We start from the raw sequence: 25,485 nt of genomic DNA on the forward strand, positions 1-25,485 counted from the left end.
AAAAAAAAGGAAGAGAACAGATATTTTAATAAATTATCCAAGAAGCACACAGATAGTCAAAATTTTCCATGGCTACAGAAAAAAATAAAAGGGGAGGGAGAAGTAGTCATTATTTAAATGTTATTGTCTTTCCTTTCCAGTGGAATTCATGCTCTGCTGTAAGCCTCAGTGTTAACAATCAGATTGAACATAAATATGGATTATTACACTAGTAAAGTTATGATCTTTAACAAATTGCTCTGCATAGCTCTAGTCACCAGCTCTAGCTGGTAGCCATCCGCCAGCCATTCTTTTGAAAGGGTGTGATATAGATTGGGGAAGAGAAAGCTGCAAAGAAATGATGCATACTGTTTACGGGAAATACTGTAATTCTTTTTTTGCAAGGGAAAGACAAATTTGTGTGAACTAATATTTACCAGGAGCAAGAACTAAAGACCCTCTTTTATTATTATTGTGTCTGTTAAAAACTACCTTGATTACAAAATGGACTACCTCCTGGTTTTCCTGGTGACAAAATGTGACCTCAAATTAACTTCTTAGGAACTTAAAAACGCAGAAGATCTAGCCCCCCTTTTCTGGCCTCTCCTTCCCCTCCTTCTTCTAATCTAAGGACATGAGGAATTTTAACAGTGTMCACACGTAAGGATGAATTTCCTGCAGAAGTTACAGTTTCCCCCACAGTTAAAAAATTTAGATTGCACAAATCTTTACACTGCAATATACCATGATATTCTCAGTATTAAAACAAAACAGAAAGATTTAAATTACCCTTCCTTCCCCAAGTAAGTAAGAGAAATCTGAGGTAGGTACTTGCCAAAATTACATAGCAGGGTCTCCCCCTCACTTTTACAGGGAACATGCATGCTGSTATTTTTGAGAATTAATGTATCTGTGATTAGAGGCACAGACAGAGGTAAGCTGGGACTACAAAGGACAAAACTTACAGTGGGAAGGCATGAGTAGCACAAGAGAGTGGGCTCTCCATGACGCAGCTGCACTATAGCTCTCCTAGTGCTAGGCTGAAGCATGCACTGTCTTCTCCTGAGAAGAGCATCTGCACAATTCAATCAGCATACAGGAGGGTTTTTTTTGAGGGAGTATCATGTAACTTCCCGGGCTGGTGTTGTAATGCAACACTGCCAGTAAAACTAATTTGAATGGTTTGCACAAACTTCGTCTGGTTCATAAAGACAGGACAYAGATCTTCATCACCTCCAGTCTGAAGACTGGAGTCCAGTGTTTCCAGTTCACCTGTAGTATATTAAATCTAGACCTGTGTCATGAGCACGAGATTGGGAACCCTATTAAGAACATTACAGCTATGAAGGGATCAACACATCTACTCCACACTGTCAGAATCATCAGAGATTTCGTTGGCAAATTCTTGTGTATTTCAATGGAAAATTTTCAGAGGCTTTAAGTGTGCTGAATTTAATTTGGTTTTCATGAAACAGCCACAGCCACATCTTCTGCACAAAGGCAATTCCATTATCAGAGCTCTAAACTAGAAAATTATTTGAGCTCCTCATGTTTTTGCAAGAAAACTGTTTTTGTATTATTGTTTATATATAAAAAAGGCAATACAATCCTGTTTCCTCTAAAATATCACTGCCAGATACAGCTGCCTAAAAYTTTCCAAAGTAAAAAGCCAGCTGGCAACAGAGAGTCATCATGGACATTTCATAGGAAAGGGTTAATAGCAACAATTCTTTGGGATAACGGGGAGATAGACAATTCTGAGAACATTTTATTTGTGCTAAAAGCAAAGAAAGAAAAGGTGGTCTCATCAAAGCATTTCATTCTGTTGCAACTGCTCACATGGTGCCTGATGGCCTTTCTTCCACACAGCACCCAGTACAAGACAACATCCTAGACAGGGGCTGGGACATGCTGCAGCAAGACTGAAAACTGCCTGAACAAACCGTGAGGGTACAAAGCAGAGGAAATCAGGAGTTTCCTTATACCTTYTTTTTTCACTGAAAGTGCTGGGCTTTAAAAACCAAAGGGCGTAGAGACCACCCGACTCTACATGCAAGGAGACTATACCTTTCCCCTCCTTCCTTTTTAAGGTGCCTCTAGTTAAAGCATGTAAGAGCACACTGCATTCCACTGCTGTGATTTTTCAGAGATGCTGTCAGAGGCAACAGGCTGGTCTTTCTTCTCTCTGCTTACTTGCTGGGGGGATACGAGCAGCCCAACAAACAAACTGGGAATGACATGCTACTGCTGCCAAATAAGGTTTTCTGATTCATAAACCCTCAATCAAAACACCATGAAACCCCTCTGGCCTGCTCACCCACTCTCCTGTGCTCCTCTCTGAACCACCAGTGCTGCTAGGGAGGACTCTTACAGTGACTAMACCTCAGAGCCGCCATGACTGTTCCTTGAGAGCTGGTCCTAATTGGTACTGCTAAGGCCAGTCCCAAATTAACTGAAATTCCTTAAAAATTCTCTCCCTTCATAAGAGAGCACAGCTGCCTTATTACACACCAGCTGTGCTCTCCCTGCCCCCAAGAAGCTTCACTCATTCACAGCAAGCTAGCATGGACTCACGGTCAGGCAAAACTAACACTGGASTTGAAAGCAATTTACCCAAAGGGTGGGTTCATTAAGAGCCAAACACAGTGTCAAAACCATTTCCATATTTTGACTATTCTTCCTTGAATTTCAGTATCTTGTCTCACACAGAGCTCTCCTGCATTCCAGGAGTCCTGCTGTGCTCTCCATCAGCCATGAAGAGATGATGTGGCTCTTCTTCATCCTCTCCAAAACGCACACAGCTCTGAGCTAATGCAAATCACAGCTCTTTTTTCCTTTCTGCTCCTATTTTTTAGAAGGACTATCTCATTTTTCATGAAAAATACTTTCAAAAGCACTGCTAATTCAAAGCATAATAWTCACTGGCTAGGAATGAACTACATTAACATAAAGCCACGACAGTTTTAATAAAGCAAGAATAAAAACAGATCATGACRCAAGAAGTAAAAGCCGTATTTCTGCACTCTTGTTTTCTGCTGCATCTTTTGCTTGAGTTGGCCACGTTCCTTTTTGGCTCCTAATGATTATTGACTAGCTGTGGGCTGCGACATCCACTGCTGACAGCAGGCTCTGTGGGCTGGTTTCACACCCTTGCTGTTCCCAAAAAAGGTGGTACTTGCAAGAACGCAAACCAATCCAGACCTGCACATTTTTTGCTTTCAAAGAGAAAAGCAGYCCTAGCTGGATCAGTTTGCTGAACTGGGAAAGGCAAATGTCCATGTGCATCAGTGCCTGCCGTCACACTGTTGAGGTCTCGTCTTTAGACTGGTGTCTCAAATCCAAGAYGATGTTTATGGGTCACCGTCACTGTTGACTCTCTCTGCTTTTGGGAAGTTGTTCTGATTTTATTCCAGGACCTGAGAGATCTTGCAGAGGCAATGGAGAGATACTGCATAGTTCCAAAAAGATCTGCACTCATGGCAAGAGGGAGACGTGCTTCCCTCTCACTTTTGTCTGTCCGAATCGTTATCCCAGACGATTYGGACACTGGCAAAACTAAACRTAACAGTTTTGCACTGGCAAAACTAAACATAACAGCTTTTCACAGGCTGTTTTGTTATGAGACATCTCTCAAGATTTTACTGTAAACCTCAAAGTATTTGAAGTTCATACAGACTGAAGTGATTAAGCAAGGCTTACATTTTTCATTAGAAAAAGCACTGCAAATCATAAATCATATTTTGCATTCAAGTAATTTAAAAGAATTTTTGCAAACATTGTTACAACATGCTGCAAAGACTTTAAAAACTAGAAAGCCTAAAAGCTAATTTATTCTCTTCTTCTTCTTTCTTTTTTTTTTTTTTTTAGTCCAGAATTTTGAAGGTACGCCTGGGTTTTGGTGTTTTTTTTGGTCAAAGTAATTTTGAGTTTTGTGGGACATAATACACCACACAGACAGTAAGCCTGGAAAAGCAGTGAGAAAGGCCATTCTTCAAAACAGCCAATGTAACAGTCCAGAGCAAAACAGGACAGGCCATCTTGGACATGTTCTGTATGCTTTTATGACTTTCCCAYATTTTTCAGTATGATGTTGACTTTCAGAAGGTCCAGTAAGAGCCAGCATTGGAGTCATCTACTTTTTGGATTTGAGAAGCATAGTAGGCTGATCAAAGGTGCTCCCAGAGGCAATATAACATTCTGGATTTTACTGGGGAACAATAACCAGTTTTGTTCCTTGTCTGTATGGGCACCACAGCAGCTATTAATGTTGCTAAYATATAATATCACCCAGGTTCTATATTAGAAAATCATGGTTACTGCATTCAGGAAGACACAGAGCTATTTCATAGCTGTGGGCTGAAACCCAMCCATTCACAGTCTCTAATATTAACTTCTTCACTGGTAATACCACTAGGTTTTATCTTGGATTATTTTTGAAAGTTCATTGCTCATATTCAGATACATGATTATCTTAAYAGGCAGTTTATTTCACAAGGTTTGATTTTAAGCTTTCTTGGGAAACACCAATAGCTAAATTGAGCTTTCTGCTACATTTGTGCAAATCTGTAGCAACAGGCTGGAAATGATTTTGGCCCTGAAGATCTAATCAACTGAACATATCATTTTATTTAATGATAACGCCTTTGAATAAATGAAAAAAATAACAACATAATGCTCCTTACCCCCAATCCACATCCAACCAGTCTTTATTTTTCAGATTAGTTTCTACTGATCTCCCGATGCAAAGTTTCCTTTGAACTCTGCACCACGAATATCCCTGACTTCAGACTGCACACAGATCTTATTCTAAAACCTCTGYTCAGTAAAACCAAGCAGTAGAAGAGCCATGTGTCTTTTTGACATGACAGTAAACCTGAACAGCTACACTAATTGCTGAGCACTTAYGTCTTCTCTTTACCTGAACTGAAACATTTTCAATTTAAAAAAAACCCTTGTTTTCCTTTCAGGAAAATGCTTCATTTTCTGTTCTTTCATTATCATCTGTAGTGTTATCTCCCTTTAATTTCCCTTTCCACCTGGAATTAATTTTCATCAGCCCTCTCTCTACCACTTGAATTGCCCATTTAAACTTTCCCTAACTTCTCAAAGTCTGTTYCCATTGAAAGACAAGGCATGAAATGCAGCAGTCTAAATGCTGCCTTGCCAAATAGGGATGATTACCTCTTCGGCTGACAACAGCTCCCACAGGATGGATGTGTTTGCCACTGCAGCAATGGCACTGAATGGGCTGGTATAGCCGGTTTACGAGCCATGAAGAGACTGTCAGTATCTTGTCTTTGTATTCTAAGCAGCACTCACACGTTCCAAATCTCTGATGGTTATTACTGCTCCCCAGGTGTATATCGCTTTACATCATATATGTAAACTGAATTTTATATCACTTACATTTGCACATTTTGGTACAGATATTAGATCACGCTTTCGTGCTGCATTCTCCTGTGTTCTCTCTTTCACAGCATACATGTTTCCCCTGCTAGAAAAGAAGTGCAAGGACTAGCTTTAGAGGTCTAATTCCTTTAGGATCTAGTCCCTGCTTTCGACTTCCTCCACATTTTGACGTAAAAGGTTAATTATTCATGCTGACTGCAATCTGAAAGCYGTATTTTAACCTCTGAAAGCTATACTGTATTGCATGCATTCCTGTATCTTTATTGATACAAAATTTCTCAAAATGCTAAGTATTTTCTGTATTTTAACAGTCCRTAAGATTATTACTTGCAACAAGAGAGCCTTATTAGGTTATGTCATTAATAGCTAYATAATCTCTTCCTACAAACATTTTAGCAGGGTTTCTATAATTGAAATTATAGAAAATAAGTATTATTAGGTTTGACCAATATCAGCTGTTTTGTCTGCCCCTTATTGCTCTCATTACTCCCTGTGTTCCATCTCTGAACTGTTTACTGCATATAGATTTTGGGCTAAATCCACTAAGCCATGYTACAGCTCCTACATTTTGGGTGCCTGGATATGCGGACAGAATCCACAGATCTGCTTCAGGCATCAATATATGGAGACTCAGCTGCTCCAGAATGGGATCCAGAACAGCCACTAGGAGTGGAGTGCAACCAAAAGGCAGACAGGAGAAAAACAGCGAGGGCAGAGGCAAATCAGAGATCTTACTTTTCTTGGGGATATGGGAAGGCAATTACACACATAAAAGGAATCCTTGCTTTAGGTAGGAACTCCACCTTGAAAGGAAAGGAATTCTTTCCTTTCCTAAAGGGCAGAGGTGCAGAGCTCATGCTTTCAAGAAAGCAGAGGAAGYAGGATGGAAGGGAATAGCAGGGGAACTTTTCTGTTGCAGCCTTAGAGCTAGAGTGCTTGTTTAGGAGAAGGGTGAATCACAGGGTCACTTTTATCCTCTGCTTGAGAAAGTTCAAGCCCACATCTCCCAACTGCCTTGGGAACACTAGCACATTTCATGTGATGATTGTTGGGAGAATGCGCTCCATCTCTCCTACTAAAATTGTGTTGTGTTAAAGAAGAATTCAAAATCTACTGTCTGAAAGAAAACACAAGCGGAAGCATGGTTTCAAGAGTTAGGGCACGCATCTGTGAGCACRGAAGTGCTCCTTGCAAGGCTATTTCTGGGTTTTAGCCTGGATTAAGTAACCCGTATCTCCTTCTCCTCCTCCACTCACGGATTAAAAAAACACACTTCTGGTCACAGCTCTGATATATTGAGAGCCTGATCCTGTCTGCTTGTGCACAAAGGAGAATAAGGGGGGAGGGGAAGTTGCTTCCTCTCACTGTCACTTGCTTTTACTTCTGGTATTGGATATCTGTGTCACGAGGGGAGAGAGGAAGTGAGGCACTACCAGCTAGATCGTCTCCCCGGAAAGTAGAGGGAATGGATGGATAGGTGGAGCCCACCTAGCAGAGCTGCCTGGTCACACAGCAAGAGGAAGCTGTGCTGCAGCCTGTGAAGGACTGGCATAAATAACTCATGTCCTAGGGTGAAGGCAGGCTCCAATCAGAATTTCCTATCTAGGCAATCCCATAGTCTCTAAGGCACTGTAATCACAGCTCCTATACTAAAAACTATTACAGAACAAATCTGGCCCTTTCTAAGTAACCATGACAGAAATAGGTTCTTGGAAAGCCTCACACCATCATGTGTAACCTGTAGTGGAACAGCCTCGAAGCACAAACATGTCAAGAGCTGGATGAACCTGCAGTGCTGCCCATTCAACTTCTGAGACCGAAAACAAACCCTCAAGAAGATAGCATTGACCTGCCTACTGACACTTAGCTATGTTCCCTAGCACACAGCCTTAGAAAAATAAGCCTCTCCAAACCTCCTTAAAACATATTCTGTAGAGTCTACAAGAATAAGATTAAATTTCACAACTCCCAAGAATTCAGAGGAGGAAGCTGAACATGAGTCATAGCCACAGGACTATTTGTAATTGAAGGCTCTTAGATTATGGGCCATAAAAGAAATGCTGCAAGGCAAAACAGCTTGAGCGGTGTTTGTGACCATCACTTCATAAGTGGGCAGCTCCCACCAACACCGATAATTGGCCCAACAAATGTAGGCAGAACTAACCACCATGGTTCAGGGCTTCCAGCTGTATCTGTACMTGTTTATGTTGTTAAGACACAGACACAATCCTAATTGTCTTTGAGTCATTCCCTGACTGATCAAATCTGGATTTAAGCCTCACCATACCACAAATCCTTTGTGAAACCCAAGGCTACAGAGCATCTTCCTCAAGGCAAGTCTTCAAATGTTGGGCATTCAATACAAAAAATCAAACTCATTAAGAAAAACAGAACTAAAGCCCATGTATATTCAACTCCTAAATTTCTTCTGATGAAGAGCTGGTTCGTTACATTTTTTTGCTAAGTTTTGTTTCGGTGAAGGACTTGCTACCTTAAAGTGTCTTTTTGAGGGGGCTGGTACTGATTATATTGTCATGGCTGGATTTGTCTCTTATACCTGCCTGAACTGGAAATTCTACTCAGTTACAAAATATAAAAGTGATCCAAGAACAGAATCTGGTCTACAGGCTTGCTGATCAAACATAYTTTACTGCTACCAGCTGATAATTTTCCTAACTGCCATTTGGATGGATGCAGACACACTTGCTCACACTGATTAGTACCCTGCTCTTCAGGTCCCTGAATGGGAATCAATGGGAAGTTCTCCCTGACTAAAATGTTCARCCCTTGAGAAAATGGACAGCTAACTCTAAATGCTGTTTATTTTTAGAAAGCCTGGAAATAAATATTTACATACATATAATTTCTTAGGGGACTTTTAAACAACTGAGCAATTTTATCTTCTGAAGTTCTCATAAGCAGAAATAGCYAATACTTTTATTTTATTTTACTAAAAATGTGAGCTTTAGAAGACACATCTTTAGATTATTCAGAAACCTGAGAGGAGTAATAAGAGAACTTTTATTAAAAGTAATTGTTRCCTTCTGAACACAACGATATCACACCACTATCATTATAAGCATAAAAAAATATTTTTTTAATTATCATCATGGCCAGAAGAAAAAGAACAAAGTAACTAGTAGAAGAGCTAAGAAGTTCAAACCATTCCCTTGTAATCTCTACATTGCTTCTCTTGGGAAAAATAAAATTCTATTTCTGTTCTTTAAAGAATTTGATAGGAAGTTGGCCAAGAGGAAAAGAGTAATTATACCAAATGGTACATTTATAATGAGCCTGAACACGAGTTAAAAAAATCACTAACAACCTAACAAAGAATGTTTCACTGAACTCTGAAAAGAGACAGTCTGTTCAGGAATTAAAAGGAAGGACCATATATTTGTACTTTGAGTACCTAAATGTAGATATATGCGGTCTGTTATAATTGTCACTACAGCTGGTGGGAATTCTTTTGTTGATTCAAATGAAGGTTAGTTAGGCCCTTAACTGTGGTGGAATTTCAGTTTCGGTCCTTATGCTAGAGCCTGAAATTTCGGAGCTGAATACTCAGAGGGAGTAAAAATGCCCACAGCTCCTTTAAAATCATGAATAAAGCATGACGGGCTGTTGGCTAAAATACCCGGAGTATTTCTGTATGGTTTTCACAGCTGTGATTTCACTTTTTTCACCCACTCTTTTTAGCATTAAGTTCTAGGATGCCTCGTGGTTGCTGAGCTCTGTAGGTTGTTGTTCTTGCTCATTATACAGATGAAAGCCTCTGGTTTTAGTTCATTCTGGCTACTCTGGACAGTATTCTGGTTACTCTGGCAGAATAGATACCAGGTAATCAAATTGTTATATCTACCTAAGAGACATTACAGTCGAAGAAAGAATCTATGCTCATAGCTTTAAGTTCATGAATAATTCCAAATCTAGCAACCAGAAATAGCTCAGAAAACGAGAAAATGATTAGATAAGAGCTAAGGGAAAAAAATACTACAGGGAGCCAAGAAAACACTATAATTGAAAAAGCTACTGAAACAGTTCCATCACTTTTATGCATGGAAATAATGTTAGCAGAGAGTTAACAGACTAAATCYTGACCATACCAAAGTGAATACCAGAGGTCACAAGGAGCAGGATTATCTTCCCGAGCTATCTAGTGACTGGACTACAGTCTTGGGAATTAGGGATATATTTTGTCCTCAGGTCTATCAAAACAGCATCATAAATTAAGACAAAACATGGCCTTCTGCTTTTCACATGAGATGAGCCCATTAATGAGGTTAGCAGGAGGGGGCAAGGAAGATGAATACATTGCACATGGTCCCTCAGGCTGATAGGGTGCTGAAACATGCCTCCTCCTGACTGCTTCTGCCAGAGGAGTTTGTTGGTCAAAGCTGTAAGAAGGGACCTTCCTGCACAGCTAAAATTCACCTACAGAAAAACAAATTGGCAGAGAAGGCATTATAGTGTGATCTTAACGAATGCTTTTCTTTGTGTTTCTGGGAATGACCCCTTTCTGCGGCGTTTGAGAGAGCGAGCAACGGCGTGCTGTGCGCYGTGAATGTGAGCGGGGCGTACCAGTGGCATGCCAGGGCGTCCCTATACAGAGCCACTTGTCCGTGAAATTTGACAGCTCAGTTCATTTCACAACATTGCAAGGGTAGCTCTGATAGAGGCTCCCAGAAGATTTCATTTCAATACAGAAATAAGATAAAGCCCCAACAGAAAATAGACATTCCTTACAAGAAAACAAAACTATCCTTTCYCACCTCTTCATAGCTGGCACTAGACAAAGTCTAAGCAACTAACTGATGAAATCTGACTTCCCTGAACCATAAAATTTCTTATCACAAAGTTATCAAGATTATCTGCTACCATGCAGATTAAAAAAACAAAAACAAAAACAAAAACCARACAAAAGCCAAGCCTTTCTGAGTGTTTTTGGCAATATAAATTGCCTGTCTCCACACAACCAATGGGAAACACTGTTCTCAATTTTAAGTACTGAATTCTTTTGGAYAAAATATCTGCACAGCATTCTCAGAGTATCACAGACTCTCTTCTGTCAAATCATAGTGAAAGCTCAAACCTACACATAKAGTCTTCCAACCAAACCACAGTCTTTGCCCCACAACCATGATTTTTAAAAATCTCTTTACACACTTGTTTTGAATTTACAGTTCAGAGATTGGCCTGAACCATGATATCTGCACAAGGATCTCCAACTTCACAAAATTTGCGACGGTGCGCCGAATGATTAACTTCCCCAGCATTTTCTACAAGGGAGGAAACAAGTTAAAACAAAACTGAGGAGCCGAGGTATTGAGAGCACAAACACATACGAATGGAGACTGGTATACAATAACAACAAYGATAATATAAAAATCTGAAATGAATGATCAGAGCAGGTAAAGAACAGCATCTTCATTTCTYCACTAAACACAGGGAACAGCTCAGAGCAGCTGACTTCTAAAATTAGCATCCATCCACAATAAGGACCTGCATTTTTTACTGTATTTATCACACAAGGACTCACTGCCCAAAAATGACTGAGGGAAAGAAAAAAGAGAAAAAAAAATCTAGAAAAAGTGCCTTTTTGAGCCCATATGCAATATCAGAGTAGGTATTAGTGACCTGACACAAAGTCTTACCACCTACTGAATTTGCTATTCTGCCAACTTATTTTCTTTCAAGCTTATGGGTTTGAATGCACTGCAAAAGCTCCTGGTGTTCACAAAGAAAATGGCATTTGACTCAGACGATCAGAAATGCATAGAAAGTGAGCCCCACATTAGTATCCCTGAATACTTTTCTAAAATTAAAGAACGCAGACAAAGACGCTGTCCTGATTTTAACAGAGCATACAAGAAAGAGAAAAGCAAGTACCTCCTTGAGTTTTAACTTGTTTATACACACCACCTAGGGAGGGACTTTGAGGTAAGGGAAACAACATAACTGAGTCTCATCAGTCCCCCTCTACTCTCCCATTTTGGTATCCAGCCTGCTTCTCTCCAGTGGCTACTAAAGAAGTCAAAGACTACCAGCCACAGAGAGTAGACAGTCAAAATCTGCTCTTCTCAATTCAGATGCCAGAGGAGACAGCAAATTCCATCGTAGGTGCCACAGCAGGCTGCTAGAAGACAACCCCTCACCCTTATGGCTATAAACCAGTGATAATTGCTTTGGGGTTGTAAATATTAATGAAGGCTTTAGTCATCTTACTCTTTATTTCTCAAGAGAGTAAGATTGTAAGATTCAGATTCAAACATCCTAAAGGCTTCCAAAGACACTTAACAATTAAACCTGGTGTGCGAGTGTATGAACATCCTATTTTGCTACTGCATGRGAAGGGGGGATGTGTCTTTCTATAAACTTCTGGTTCAAATAGCTTCATCCATCCGTCCATCCACATGTCCGTGCATTTGCACTGCTGGCTGTTTAGGCTGAGCATTTTTAGTAATATTCATATTTTAAGCAGATAGGAAAGTCAAATGACAAAAATAAGAAGCTCTAAAGCCCAACTGCAGCCTGAAACACCTCCCTTTTATATCAGCTCAATTTCAGCTGAGGCATAACAAACAGCATTTGTGCTGATTCTTTCTTTATTTATTTAACAAAAGCAAAGCAGGCTGACCAAGTCTCCATGTTGAAAATCRCATTGATGCTATGCTCATGCCAGACCAGACAGTATCTAAAAATTAGAAACGTCAAAGCAGCTGCTCCTAAAGTTTGTGCAAAGAGACAACGGCGAGGAGCCAGTAGCATAACCCTTACGACATGGACTGCTGACAGGGATATGGTCCATATCATTGTGAATATATGGACCACAAATAGTTCAGAGAAGCTTTCTAATACATGAACTGTGATGCAAAAGACTACCAAGCCCGCTCACATCCTAAGGATGCAGTTAATTACTATGTGCTATGCTAATTATTTATTTTAACACCTCCAAAGCACTCAAGTCTGCTTAGCAGCATTTCAATCTACTGATTCTTGAATCTGTATTAAAAAGATAGGTAACATTCAACAGTATGGTATCTGTGTTGCAGCTGTACATTCTTCAGCCCATTGCTGAAGATAAGGAACATTGTTTTCAGTGATTTCTAACAAAAACGAGGCACATCTTTCTTGAAATGACTCAGTTTTCTCAGTTTTATTGTCATTGCACTTCTGTGCTTCCAGACCAAGAAAGGATTTAGAATATCATCACTTGGATTTTTCAAGCAGATAATAAACTTCTCCTAGGAGGTAGAGTGAAACAGAAATTATTCTCAGCTACCYGAAATAAATTAAATAACTGGATGTTTTAATTTTATTCCCTCCACTCATMCTGCACAAAGCCATTAGACTAATGGTCTGAAAAATGTCAGACAAAAGATGACAGAGGGCAAGATCCTTCTCTTAAGTGGTGATAGGGGAAGGCAGGTCCTGGATGGCAGCACTAAACCCATCACCCTAGTCTCGAGCTGGACACCTCAGAGTAGGCGGAAGGAAAGAGAATATCTGTAGTACACTTTACCTCTATTCCAAAATGTCCCACCTAACAGATATGTTGAGCTTTGCACAAAGGATGCATACATCAAATTGCAACCCCTGGGCTACGGAGAGCTGGTAAGTAGCTTAGACTGGACACTGCTCCCAGTTATTGACAAAGAAATGAATAAGATAATAAGCTCAGTTATGCAGAATAGGGTCTCGAAGCCTGTCTCTCTCATCCTTGGTCAGTGCCCCTGACTAACCTATAAAAACATACGCATGCACAGATACTCCTCCCATCCCTTTCTCTTTGGAAATTTTTTAAAACATTTTTATTTTTCTGGAAAAAAACACCATCACTCAAACCTAGGAAATATTTGGCTTTTATTCCTTTCTGGATTAAAGCATATTTTGAAACCTTAAAAATATTTAGTATCTATGCAGAGAACATTTCCAAAGAATGTCTGTCAGGTGTGGTCAGCTCCAATTATTAATAGTTTTGTGTATTAATAGTTTTGTGTTTTTCCCCCACTTTGGGTGAAGAGCTTTACATCACAGAGGACCGGTGCTTGTCCACTGCATCTGCCCATGCAATCATGTGTTCTCTCTCAATGGTGTATCTTCATGATGGCTGATAGGCACTGTGTTTTGGGAACATTTTTTAGAAAGGGTGGCAGGGCAGAAATAAGCTAGAATGGTATGTCTAGTGGTTCCAAGGAAGTCACAGTAGGTGGTTTCCAGATTAGCACTTTTATCTTTTATTTAAATTATACTATGTGTTCATTGTTTCTCAGAGCAACAGCATAATTCATTTTTTTAAAACCTCATCCTCTTCCAACAGCAGAGGCTGTACTAGAACTGCCTCCTCTTGATTAAGCTGGAACCAAAATCAGCGAGAGATGACAGCAACAAGATCAGGCATTATTTTATTCTTCTCTGCCTGATCCTTCTTCCTAAGACAAGGAGACCAAAAGCAAGAGAACAGTGAAGATCCATGCCACTTCAGAAGGGCCAAAAGACAGTAAGAGGACAATTTCCCAGCACATAGGGATGGAAAGGCCATCTTCCCCCAGCCCCTGGAAATGTGCTAACCAAATCACAAAGTAAAGATAGAGCTTCCAAGCACGTCCCGACTTCATCGCTTTGCAATTTTGCTTCATCTGTCTGGATAATGGCAARTATCACAGCACCCTTCAGTTTCTGAGAAAGTGATGGTAACATCTAGCCAGGGCTGTCCTAACCTCTGTACATTCTGGTACTGCCCTTCAGGTGTCCCAGTGCTCTTATCCTGGGTTTTGGCTAATGTGTTTGRAAAGTTATGTGAGATCTGACATCAAAGATTTATCATTTAAATTTTTACGAATTCATTCAGTTATTCCTAGCTATCATGGCAGACTGGTAGCAAGGTRGTTGAATAAGGTGACAAAAAACACGAAATCAAGTTTTATGCTGTCTGACTCCTAACAAGACAATCTGAGGAAACAAAATACAAAGGAATAGATGTATGTTTACTACAAGATACTAAAATGGATCAAGAAATAAATTCTTACAATTCAAAAATTAGTGTAGAATATCTACCCCTTTTGCTGAGGAAAGAGTCACAAATGATACTGTTATATATACATCAGTATATACACCATCAGTATATTTAGAAGGATAGGCTTTGTCTGTCCGTCAAGGARCCCATAAAATGAATTCTGATGCTTTTACTGACATTAACTGTTTCTAAACACAGGCAGAAGGCATCATAATGGCACAGACAAGCTAATGGAAGTAGTACTGTTTACACATTAAAAGAAAGAAACAAAAAGAAGAAAGAAAGAGAAGTCACATGCCAGAATACCAAATTGGATTATCTCTTCTGATCTCTTCCCTACATATCCAGTATTTATTTGTTGCTTAKCTCAGACTGGTAGTGATGTTATTGATGAATAACTTTCCAATAATTGATTTAAAGTGAACTACTTCCATGTATCACATTTTTTCATTAAAGAATTTCAAGTTTTAAGAAAGAAACAGGCCAACTACACAGAATCACAGAATGGCTGAGRTTGGAAGGGACCTCTGAAGATCATCTAGTCCAACCCCCCTGCCTGAGCATGTTAGACAGGGTTGCATCCAGGTAGGCTTTGAATATCTCCAGAGGAGACTCTACAACCTCTCTGGGCAACCTGTTCCAGTGCTCCGTCACTCTCACAGGGAAGTTCTTCCTTATATTCAGATAGAACTTCCTGCGTTTCAGTGCCCATTGCSTCTTGTCCTGTTGCTTGGYACCACTGAAAAGAGTCCAGCCCCATCCTCTTGACACCCTTCCTTAAGGTATTTGTAGGCACTGAAGAGATCCCCCCTCAGTCTTCTCTTCTTCAGACTAAACAGGCCAGTTCTCACAACCTTTCTTCATAAGAGATGCTCCAGTCCCCTAATCATCTTCATARCCCTACACTGGACTCTCTCCAGTAGCTCCATGTCTCTCTTGTACTGGAGTGTCCAGGACTGGACACAGTACTCTAGATGTGGCCTCACCAGGGCTGAGTAGAGGGGCAGGATCACCTCCCTCGACCTGCTGGCAACACTCTTCCTAAGGCACCCCAGGATAGCACTGGCCYTCCTGGCTACAAGAGCACTTTGCTGGCTCATGGTCAACATGTTGTCCACCAAATTCCCAGGTCCTTCTCTGCAGAGCTGATTTCTGATATATCAGCCCCCAGCCTGTACTGGTGCACAGGGTTATTTCTCCCTAGGTGCAGGACCCTGCACTTGCCTCTGTCGAACTTCATGAAGTTCCTCTCTGCCCAGCAATCTGGCCTGTCCAAATCACTCTGAACAGCAGCAGAGGCTTCTGGTGTATCAGCTGCTCCTCCCAGGTGGGTATCATCAGCAAACTTGCTGGCACTCTGTCACTTCATCCAGGTCATCGATGARTAAGTTGAACAAGATTGGACCCACCACTGAGCCCTGGGGAACTCTGCTAGCTGCAGGCCTCCAACTAGACTCTGTGCCACTGATGACAACCCTCTGAGCTCTGCCTTTCAGCCAGTTCTCAATACACCTCACTGTCCACTCACGTAGCCCACACCTCCTGAGCTTATCTATGAGGATGTTATGGGAGACAGCATCAAAAGCCTTCCTGAAGTCAAGGGAGATAACATCCACTGCTCTCCAGCCAGTCATTCYATCATAGAAGGCTATCAGAYTGGTTAAGCATGATTTCCCCTTAGTGAATCCATGCTGACTACTCCTGATCCCCTTCTTTTCCTCCATATGCTTAGAGATGACATCCAGACATTCACCTTTCCAGAGGTGGAGGTGAGGCTGACTGGCCTGTAATCTCCTGGGTCCTCCTTCTTGCCCTTTTTGAAGACTGAAGACTGGYTTTCTTCCAGTCCTCAGGCACTTCTCCTGTTCTCCATGACCTTTCAAAGGTGATGGAGTATGGCCWGGCAACAACATCCACCAGCTCCCTCAGTACTCATGGATGCATCCCATCAGGGCCCATGAATGTCAAGTTTGCCTAAGAGATCTCTAATCCTGTCCTCCTCGACCAAAGGAAAATCTTCCTTTCTCCAGACCTTCTCTCTCATCTCCTGGCTCTGGGATTCCTGAGGACTGGCCTTAGCAGTAAAGACTGAAGCAAAGATGGCATTCAATAACTCTACCATCTCCGTATCCACCGTCAGCAAGGAACCCACCCCATTCAGTAGCAGCCCCACATTTTTCCTAGTCCTCCTCTTACTACCAATGTATTTGAAGAAGCCCTTCTTGTTGTCCTTGGCATCCCTTGACAGATTTAATTCCAAATGGCCCTTAGCCTTCCTAGTCACATCCAGGCATACTCTGATAATATTCTTACAATCCTCTCAAGTGGCCTGTCCCCTCTTCCATGTACAAAACATCCTCTGATGAAAACTTTTTAGCAAGTAAGGGAAACACTCAGAAAAGACAAAACACAGAAAAGTAAGCTAACTGCAAATCTTGGCAGGGATCAGAGCATGAAAGTGAGATGACAGGACATAGGGATGTTGCAAAAAAATACGGAAAGCAAAGCTTTTCAGCCTGGTCTGTCAGGTTGATCTGATAGCCTGTCTCCAAGGTGTCAGTATCAGGTGGTTTGAGGAAGTAAGGCACATAGGTAATTAGAGAATAACATACCCCAAGGAAAGTATCTTTTCAAGCTCCATCAGCGAATGATAAGGTATTGTTTTGAAGCGTGAGAACTAATGATACAGCCTTTATAAACACATCTATATCTTAAGACAGATACTGAAGACAAGCAAACATCTAATCTCTTCATAAATCTTACTACATTCTTTTCCCCTGGTCATGTCTGCTGAAAATGAATGGCACTGGAAATASTTAACTTTACGAAAGAACAGTTTTCTTTCATCACATGCTCACATGTACACTTTTGCTTTTTCTTTCAGTGCCCTGTAATATGGTGAGAAGAGAACATACTCTGCCATTATCTATTCCTATAGCTGTACCTTGGCCCTTTTTTCTCACTGTATCCCTTTACTTCTGGAAAACTTGTGGACTTTCATAATTTAGCAATTACATATGTAATAATATTTAGCAATTACATATGAAATACAACATGCCAGAAATACAAGACAGAATTAACTTGACACTGAACAACGAAAACTAGGCACACTGCTCAAGATGATGACAAATAGTTAAAGAATAGCATTATTATTAAACACAGGAAATATGTTCTGTTGCTTTCATCACACTTGATGGCATTTTGTGTGCTGTTTTAAACTCCCCACACTGATTTTTCAGTGTTCAGTGTTGCCCTGATCTTGGTATTTAAGTGGCTTACATATCGCAATACTTTAAACTTTGCTCTCAGAATAGAGAGCAGGATAGTAAGACGCAATGAAAAGATGACATCTGAGTTACAGCTTTGAAAAGAGGGATGTCAATGGGAAGAGATGAGACTGAGACAAGCCAGCCAACTGCTCTCTAACGATGCTAAGAATTGGAGCATTTTCTCTATCAGTATCTTTATGTCAACGCTGTGTAATAAAAATGAGATGGGGTCTGAGCAATTCCATAATTTTTTGCCATTTTCCAAAACTCAAATCAGTGGCACATATGCAGAATTCCTAGAAAAATTTGCTAACATTTCTTCCATAGGGGCACAGGAATTTTCACTGGAAAATATGGGGCTTAGACTTGTGTTTGTGTAAGCTTGACCAAGCCTCAGTTACACTTTTTTTTYCCCATGCTATCAAATTTACCCAAATTAAGACCCCAGTTGTAATCCACATTTTTCCCACAGTTTTAGTCAAATTATGTAAATTCTGTTGCCATTTTGGCCATGGAATCTTCCAAAGATCTTCAAAATGGGCCTAGAGCTCTGCTGGGAGATACTCTGTCCAGCCTTGCCAGTGAACTTCCTGTTGTCAGCCACAGCATAGAATTGCCTGGAATTGTACACAGTTGACTTATTTTGGGGCTAGAAGTTTTTGCTACAGGCAATTAGCAAGGATATGAATTATTCATTACAGAGATGCACAGGAGTAATTAATGGCTTGCCCCAGGCTTGGTGGTGTTCCTTTAGCTTTATTTTGGGACATAAAGGTAGAAAACATAATCCCTCCTTTTTTCCCCTCAACCCTTTTCTTTTCTTTGCCTGCAGACCAACTAACTGAAATAATTTCCATTTCTAATGATTAAGGAAAGCATCACATATCAGTGGCCAACCCTTTGCAGTTGCTACTCTTAAACACATAAGCCTGATGTACCCTGTCACATAACCCTAAATGATCTTTTTCTTCCTCTTCTCTTTCTCCCTCCTCTCCTTCCTGCATGCAGGCCATGTACAACTGCACTAGCACAATGCGGTTTTGTTAGTCACTGATCAGAGCAACAAAATGACAAGGAACTGATCAATTTTTTTTGKTCGTTAATGTGCAAGACGCGCGGAAGGGAGCGGAGTGCTGGGCCACTGCCATTCCTGCTCTGCGGCCAGCAGAAACCCGCAGCTCTGAGAAACTGCCCCGGGGGACGGCACTGCAGCAAGCACAGGACCAATGGATCCCACTAAGGCAGGGCAGTGACACTAGCGGGTCACGAAAGAGCCTGCTTTTCCTGGGCATTTGCCATGTGTAAATTACCATTTGTTAAAAAAAAGAGAAAAAGCAAAATCCTCCCTCCTTTTTCTTAGAAAGGAATATTTATTCTCATCCTGCAAAAAGCTGAGAGTTTCTATCTTCCAGAGCAGAAGTGACTCCAACGGCAGCTAAGGGGACTTCACGCCTTCCAGTGGCCTATTTGGGATACAGGATATCTTTGCRTGACCTCATTAACTTTCCTTAGAATGCCATTATATTCACCCCAAAATCAAACAATATAGACCTCAAGTGACAAAAATAAACCAGTTTTATATTTTGGCCTGCACAATCAAGGAAACGGGCAGATTTAGCTCAGCTGGTTGGAGCATGGTRCTACTAATGCCAAGGTCAGAGGTTCAGTCCCTGTACAGGCTACGCTGAGGGTTGGACCAGATGACTTCCAACCTTACCATCCAATGACTCAATGAAACGTATTTCACTCTGCCCATGTTTGCCCATGCCTTTATTTCTTTTTTTAAGGTAACTGTCTCTCAGAGACTAAAGCTTCACATTGCATAATTATATTGTCTTTTGAAACATCAAGTGTGTTTTTCTGCTTCCTACGCCTCACAGCAGGATCAGGTGTGCTGGCTTTTTTTCTGCTCTTCCATTCTGTGTAGTCTATATTTTTTTTCTCTAAAATATTTTAGGATTTTGAACAGGTACAACTGTAAATGACTGCAATGTCTCATAGCCACATACTGTGCTCACTCTGGAGATGGTAATGGAAGAGCAGCTACTGCTTGAAATACTGTGAGAATTAGTGGAGGAAAACTTATTTTTATACACAGCTCTTGCAGGGCTCATGGCTTGTCTGAAGATAACGATTTCATTTAATAATTACTTTGGTGGGTAGCAAAAAAATCACCCCGAGACAATCTCCTAAGTGATGATAAAGTAAATGTTTTCAGAAGTTTGTAACTGAAACATATGACAGAACCTAGAGTTTCAGGTGGGAATCATACCAAAAAACCCAAATCAAAACAAAACAAAACAAAAAAAAMCACTTTCCATTTTGAAACAATATCTATCTAGAATCTCTGGGAAAACAATGACAGCAGAAAAATAAGTGCTAGAGTTCCTGTGGTGGCAGTATCTCAGTCCACTCTGACTTTCATACATATACAAGATAATCGATCATCTATGCTTAAATAGCAAAAACTGAAGTATAACAGTATGTTATAAGCAGACTGGATACGAGTTCTGGATGAAACCTTTAAGGTATATTTATTCTTAATATTATTTATGTTGCTATTACACTTGTACCTAGAGACCCAATAAAACCAGAGCCCCACAGTTTGAGGCAGTGGGAATGCAAGCAGCAAGGGACAGCCTTTTTTTTTTTTTTTTTTTTTCTCTAAAGGATTCATAGTCTATTTATAGATCAGCAGGCAGGTAAAAGGAAATCCTATTATCTCCATTTTACAGACATGGAACTTAGGTACTGAGAGACACAAAGACAGACTTGTCCAAAGCCTTGCAGGGCTCCTTTGCCGAGGTGGGAATTGAATGGAGAACTCTGGAGTTTTAATCTATCACTGTAATGAAAAACACCTTTCTCTATGCAGACTCTCTCTTTCAGTACACATTTAGATAGATGTTCTCCCCTTTATTTTTCTTGTCAGATTCTCTGCATAAAAATCAGTATCATCCCAGTTCACTTGCCCCAAACCTCTCTTTCTCTCAGATCATTTCTGGGGTGCTTTGAAACCTCTACTGTTTTCTCTAACCACAGTAAAGAATCGACATATCTAAACCATGATTCAGGCCTAGCCTCAGACTTCTGCAAGAGGCTGAAGTGATWTGGATTCAGTGTTCACTGTATGAACACATTAAATAAAACCCAATTAATCTTTTCTCTCTATATTTGTCCCTCTAACCAGTGCTCCCTTGCTCATCAAGCGCATCACCAACKATGACCCAGGAATGCCACCAACCTCCCCTTATACCACTGAAATCAGTACATTTAGAAGGGCTCTGTACCTACCAGCAGATGTTCAGCATGGTGCTGTCCCCACACGCTTGGATCTCTTGTACCACTATTTCCCTGTTCTCTCGAAGATTGTCAGCCACTTTCTTATGTTCAAGTTCAGAAGGTAGTGGCATTCCCCTTCATCTTTTGGCACTTTCAAAATACCTCCAACTTTTATTCTCTCTCCACTTCTTGTCTATCTTTTCGGGGGGCTTTTGTAACTCTTTATTACTCTGCCTCTCCCAGCATTTCCCCCATGCATGCCTCTGGTGGCAATCAGTGCTCTGTCCTGATCTTCCATGGTTCTTTTATTCCTTGCAGTGACTCAGAGCTTTCCACACTTGACCGCTCCCTCTCTGTTTGGTCTTCCATGTCCAATTGCTTTCCTGACATTGTCCTGGATGTCCTAGGCCACCCAAACTCCACAGGATGAAATCAAGAACCTCATTTTCTCCTCACACACATTCTTTTTCTTTCTTTTCCATTTTCAACACCTTTCTGCTATTCTGTCACCTAGAATCTCAATATTGCTTAAGGTGTTTTATGCACCCTTCTTCTGCTTTCTATTTTCTSACTAACACAGCATTAAATGCATCCTTTCCCTTCTCTCTGATGGCTATAATATCTCCCACTTTCATTTGCCTCACTGTAACCTCTCGCCCTTCTCTCAGCTTCTCACTGCTCACTTTCTACCTCGTCAAAAYGTTGCATCAGCATCAATTCCCTTTACACTTACTTCAGTGAATCCATCTTCATGTCCAAATTCCTTCACTTACTTCTCTCCAGATTACAGGACCTTCCTTATAAGAGATAGTAACAACTCAGCACCTCCCTTCATCTTTTCCTTAGATTACATTTCTATCTTTTCTGCTGTTCTCCTAGTCAAGCCTTTTGCTAGATCAGCTAGTGGTTTAGAATGATTCCTCTCTGTTTCAGCATGAATTTTCTCCAGTCCTGCCAGTGGAGTAGTACAATGAGAACATGCACAGAAAGATCAAGACTCTAGGAAACAGGAGAGTCATAATTGGAGTTGGAGGACATTATTTCAATGGTGTCCCACTTACTTGCCTATGCTATAAGGAATGAATCCTGGTCTCTGTATATAGTTTCATAAATATWTATGTATATACATATATATATATATGTACACACACTTACACACACACATACACATATATACATATACATATAYGTTTGGATAGCCATGTAGGGCAGTCCACCGTGGAAAATGATGTGTATTTCCATGACAGAAAGTGCTAACTGGTCCTTTCTTCGGATGCTCTTCAGGTTGCGCCACTGTGAGGATGYACAGACCTCTTGAGATCCTCCTAGACTTCTCTGCATCTGGTCTGGTTACAGATTTCTACCTGTTACCTTTCATCTTTAAAGGTACCTGGTAAGCCTTTATCTTTTCTGCTGATATTATGCTCACATGACAACTTCAGTTCATAATAGTCTTTCCCTCCAAATCCCCAAAGGTCTAGAATTGGTATTAACCAATTAAAATATTGGCATTTTTCAATTCTGAATTATGTATCAGAACCAAGCCAGTGAACCAGCTCAGCCAGCACAGCTGGGACTACAGTTTCATTACTTTCTAACATTCTGTAAGAAACTCATGGCTGCCTGTGCTGGCAGCAAAGAAAGAATTAAAGTCGCACCAGTATTGTGTCTTTTTAAAATGATAACCATAAAAAATTACTTGTATGAAGCGGAATGAACTCCTACCCTTTGGTACTAAAGGTGAAAGACAAATGATGGGATGTTCTGGAAGTCTGTTGGCTGGAAGCACCTGTGCCCTATTCTTCGCTCTTCTAGGGTTACTAGATTATCTTCTGTCAAGAGTCATGCCCCTCTCAGGGCATCTAACAGTTTGAAGCTAACCCACCAAACATAAAAGGAAGCCAAGTACTTTGATGTATACTTATTAGTCTGCTAAGAGATACAAGTAATTGAAGTCATATGTTTGTAAGTATTCTGCATGCACACATGCACATTAAAAGAGGGAGGGAAGCAGTGTTCTTTTCTTGCTGTRGTAAGATTTGAAGTACAAGGTTGCACGAAAATAGCAAAAGATGTTGATGTAGTCAAATCTCAGGTCAATTCAATTAATCTAGGAAAATGTATTTTAACAAGTAGCTTCATTTCCTTTAAGGATAAATAAACCATGCTAATAGTGTAAAGTACCTGCTGCTGTGCATATCCCTTCATTTAATATCTATGGGGCTTGCTGTCACCAGCAGCATGTAAGAGGAAATAAAGCACTCAATATATTGTATAGCATTCAGATTTTTCCCTTGGCTGTAGTGGCRTAAGCAGCAAGAGAGTTTAACCCACTGTGGGTTTCCAGGCTTCTCAGGCCATCTCCATCCTTTACACTGAGGCAAGTCTATTCAGCTTTAGCTGCAGTTTAATCAAAGAAAACTATAATTACACTAGCAGCACTCTAATTCTGAAGGGACATTCGCAAAACCGTAGTTACTTCATTAAACTGCAGACCTATGGCTGACAAACAACCATCAGATCCCATCTAATACTTTGCTCTTCTGCACAGAAGAAACTAAGCCAGCTTTGGTTAATGAAAAAATAATAATAATCATCATCAGTGTCAAAAACTGGAAAACGAAGCACCTACAGCTACTGAGAACTCTCAGCTCAGAAAATAACAATTGCATGTTCACATTCACCGTAAATAAAACCTTTCCCTGACCTTCAGAAAATGAGAGCTGCCTACTATATTAGCTAATAATATACTATATTAGCTAATAGGGAGTTCGAAGTCAGGTGCTTCAAACCCGAGGTAACATGTAAAACCACACAGCAAAACCAAGTAATACAACACAGAATAAGACTGGGGAGGGGGGAGGGCGGGGGTAACATCTGCGAGGCTGTTTTTTGGCTGAATGGTTTTAAGCTCCTCTTAGTTCTCAGCTTCTCCTAATTGCCGACTTTGGCGAAATGCAAACACTTTGCCATTGTTCTCTTCAAAACATCTGCATTTACGGAAACGCAGAAAGCACATACTTACCTGTAGCAGCCCCTGTGACTGATTACACCGCCGCTCTCTGAACACCCTTTGGAGGTTTTGCTRAGTCCCAAAAGGAGAGGGGGAGGGAGGAAAACACTTCTCTGATGAAGAATACTACATTAATTTCGGTAAGAACACAATTCCCCCCGCGCAGGTGGCAGAATCACTCTCGCTGGACTCTGCGTACCCCAGTCCTTCCAAATACCGTGCAGAATCAAGCAAACTCTACTGCAGCACGACGAGGAAAAAGTTAAAGTACCAAGGCAGAAACCCTGACTTAAAATTCACGGGAACGGTAGCAAAACACGATCAATACACACAGCAATTTCTATAGCAACTAGGGGAAAAAAGAGAGAAGAAGAAAGAAAAAAAAAGAGTTGTTTCCTTAACTGTTAGCCCAAAGCTTCTGTGGCAAAGTAGGGGACCGGTCCCCCTTGGCACCTCTCGGATAGAGGCGCTGCATCGACGCCCCGTGCATCCACCCCGCGCTCCCTCTCCAGTTTCCCTGGGATCGGTGGAGGGGCAAAGCCAGGCGCCGGCGCCAGCAGCGCGCCCGTGAACACACACACACACACGCACATGCACACGCGCGCCCACGGGGCGAGCAGCCGCCCTCCCCCGCGCCCCCTCGCACCCGCAGCACCTCGGCGCTCACCGTCACGGGCTTCCTCCCCGCGACTGCAGTTGCTGCATATGTGCTTGATCTCCTTGCCTATGTGGCAGTGCAGCGCGAACGAGACGCTGCCGGTAGCGGCGGGCTCCTTCGGGGGCTTCATCCTCGCCAGGCGGAAAGCTTTCTTTCCGGGCTTCTCCGCGCGGGCGCCCGCGGGCGGAAAGGCGAGCATCCCGGGCCGCCCCCGCTCGCCGAGGCGCGCGTCCGCCACACGCGCGACCGCGACGAAGGGGAGGGCCGCGGGCAGGCGGCGGCGGCGGCGCTGCCCCCCGCACGGGCTGAACTCGCTCCGGCGGCTAAGCCGGCGGTGGAGACCCCCCCTCCTTCGCCCCCGTGGGCAGCTGCGCCCCGGGACGCCCCCGAGGCTCCCGAACCCCCTCGCGGATGGGGCGCTCCGGCCGTCCCGCGCGGTCCCGCTCGGGGACCGGCCCGCGGCGCTGCCCGCGCACACGGCCACAGCGGAGCGGGAGGAGGAGGATGGAGAGGGGACGCTCGCTCCTCGCAGGCGCTGGGGAGGGAAGGTGGGGGCACGGCCTCGGGAGGAGGCGATAGCCACAGCCACAGCGGTGGTCTTACGCTAGCGGCGAGTGTTGTTTCTTTAAATCCCCAGCGAGCTGCCTGCTTGGCAGGCACTAAGCAGCTGAAGTGCAACTGGGGCAGACAAAACGTGGTAGGGAATAATGCCATTCCCCCTGTTTTAGCCAAATCCTTTATTCACTGTTGGACGAAATCAAGTTATTCTGCAATTCTTTACCAGTTTTCACACACTGGTGCCACATGTTTTACAGCAAGGGGTGGCCAAAAGGGCCTGATTCTCTTCAGCTATACTTGA

General features: G+C 41.9%; 1 protein-coding gene across 1 annotated transcript in view; it reads right to left on the minus strand.

The window, feature by feature from the left end:
• PHACTR1 (phosphatase and actin regulator 1) overlaps window positions 1-24,663 on the minus strand; it is a 152,416-nt gene extending 127,753 nt beyond the window's left edge. The window contains exon 1 of the mRNA XM_085299907.1: window positions 24,636-24,663. The gene's annotated coding sequence lies outside the window, so the exon portion shown is untranslated. The remainder of the gene's footprint in view (window positions 1-24,635) is intronic.
• Window positions 24,664-25,485: the final 822 nt, after the last annotated feature.

The sequence above is a fragment of the Rhea americana genome, unplaced genomic scaffold (assembly GCF_003343005.1).
Source record: "Rhea americana isolate MKP2758 unplaced genomic scaffold, rheAme1 scaffold_156, whole genome shotgun sequence".
NCBI classification, from domain to species: Eukaryota; Metazoa; Chordata; class Aves; order Rheiformes; family Rheidae; genus Rhea; species Rhea americana.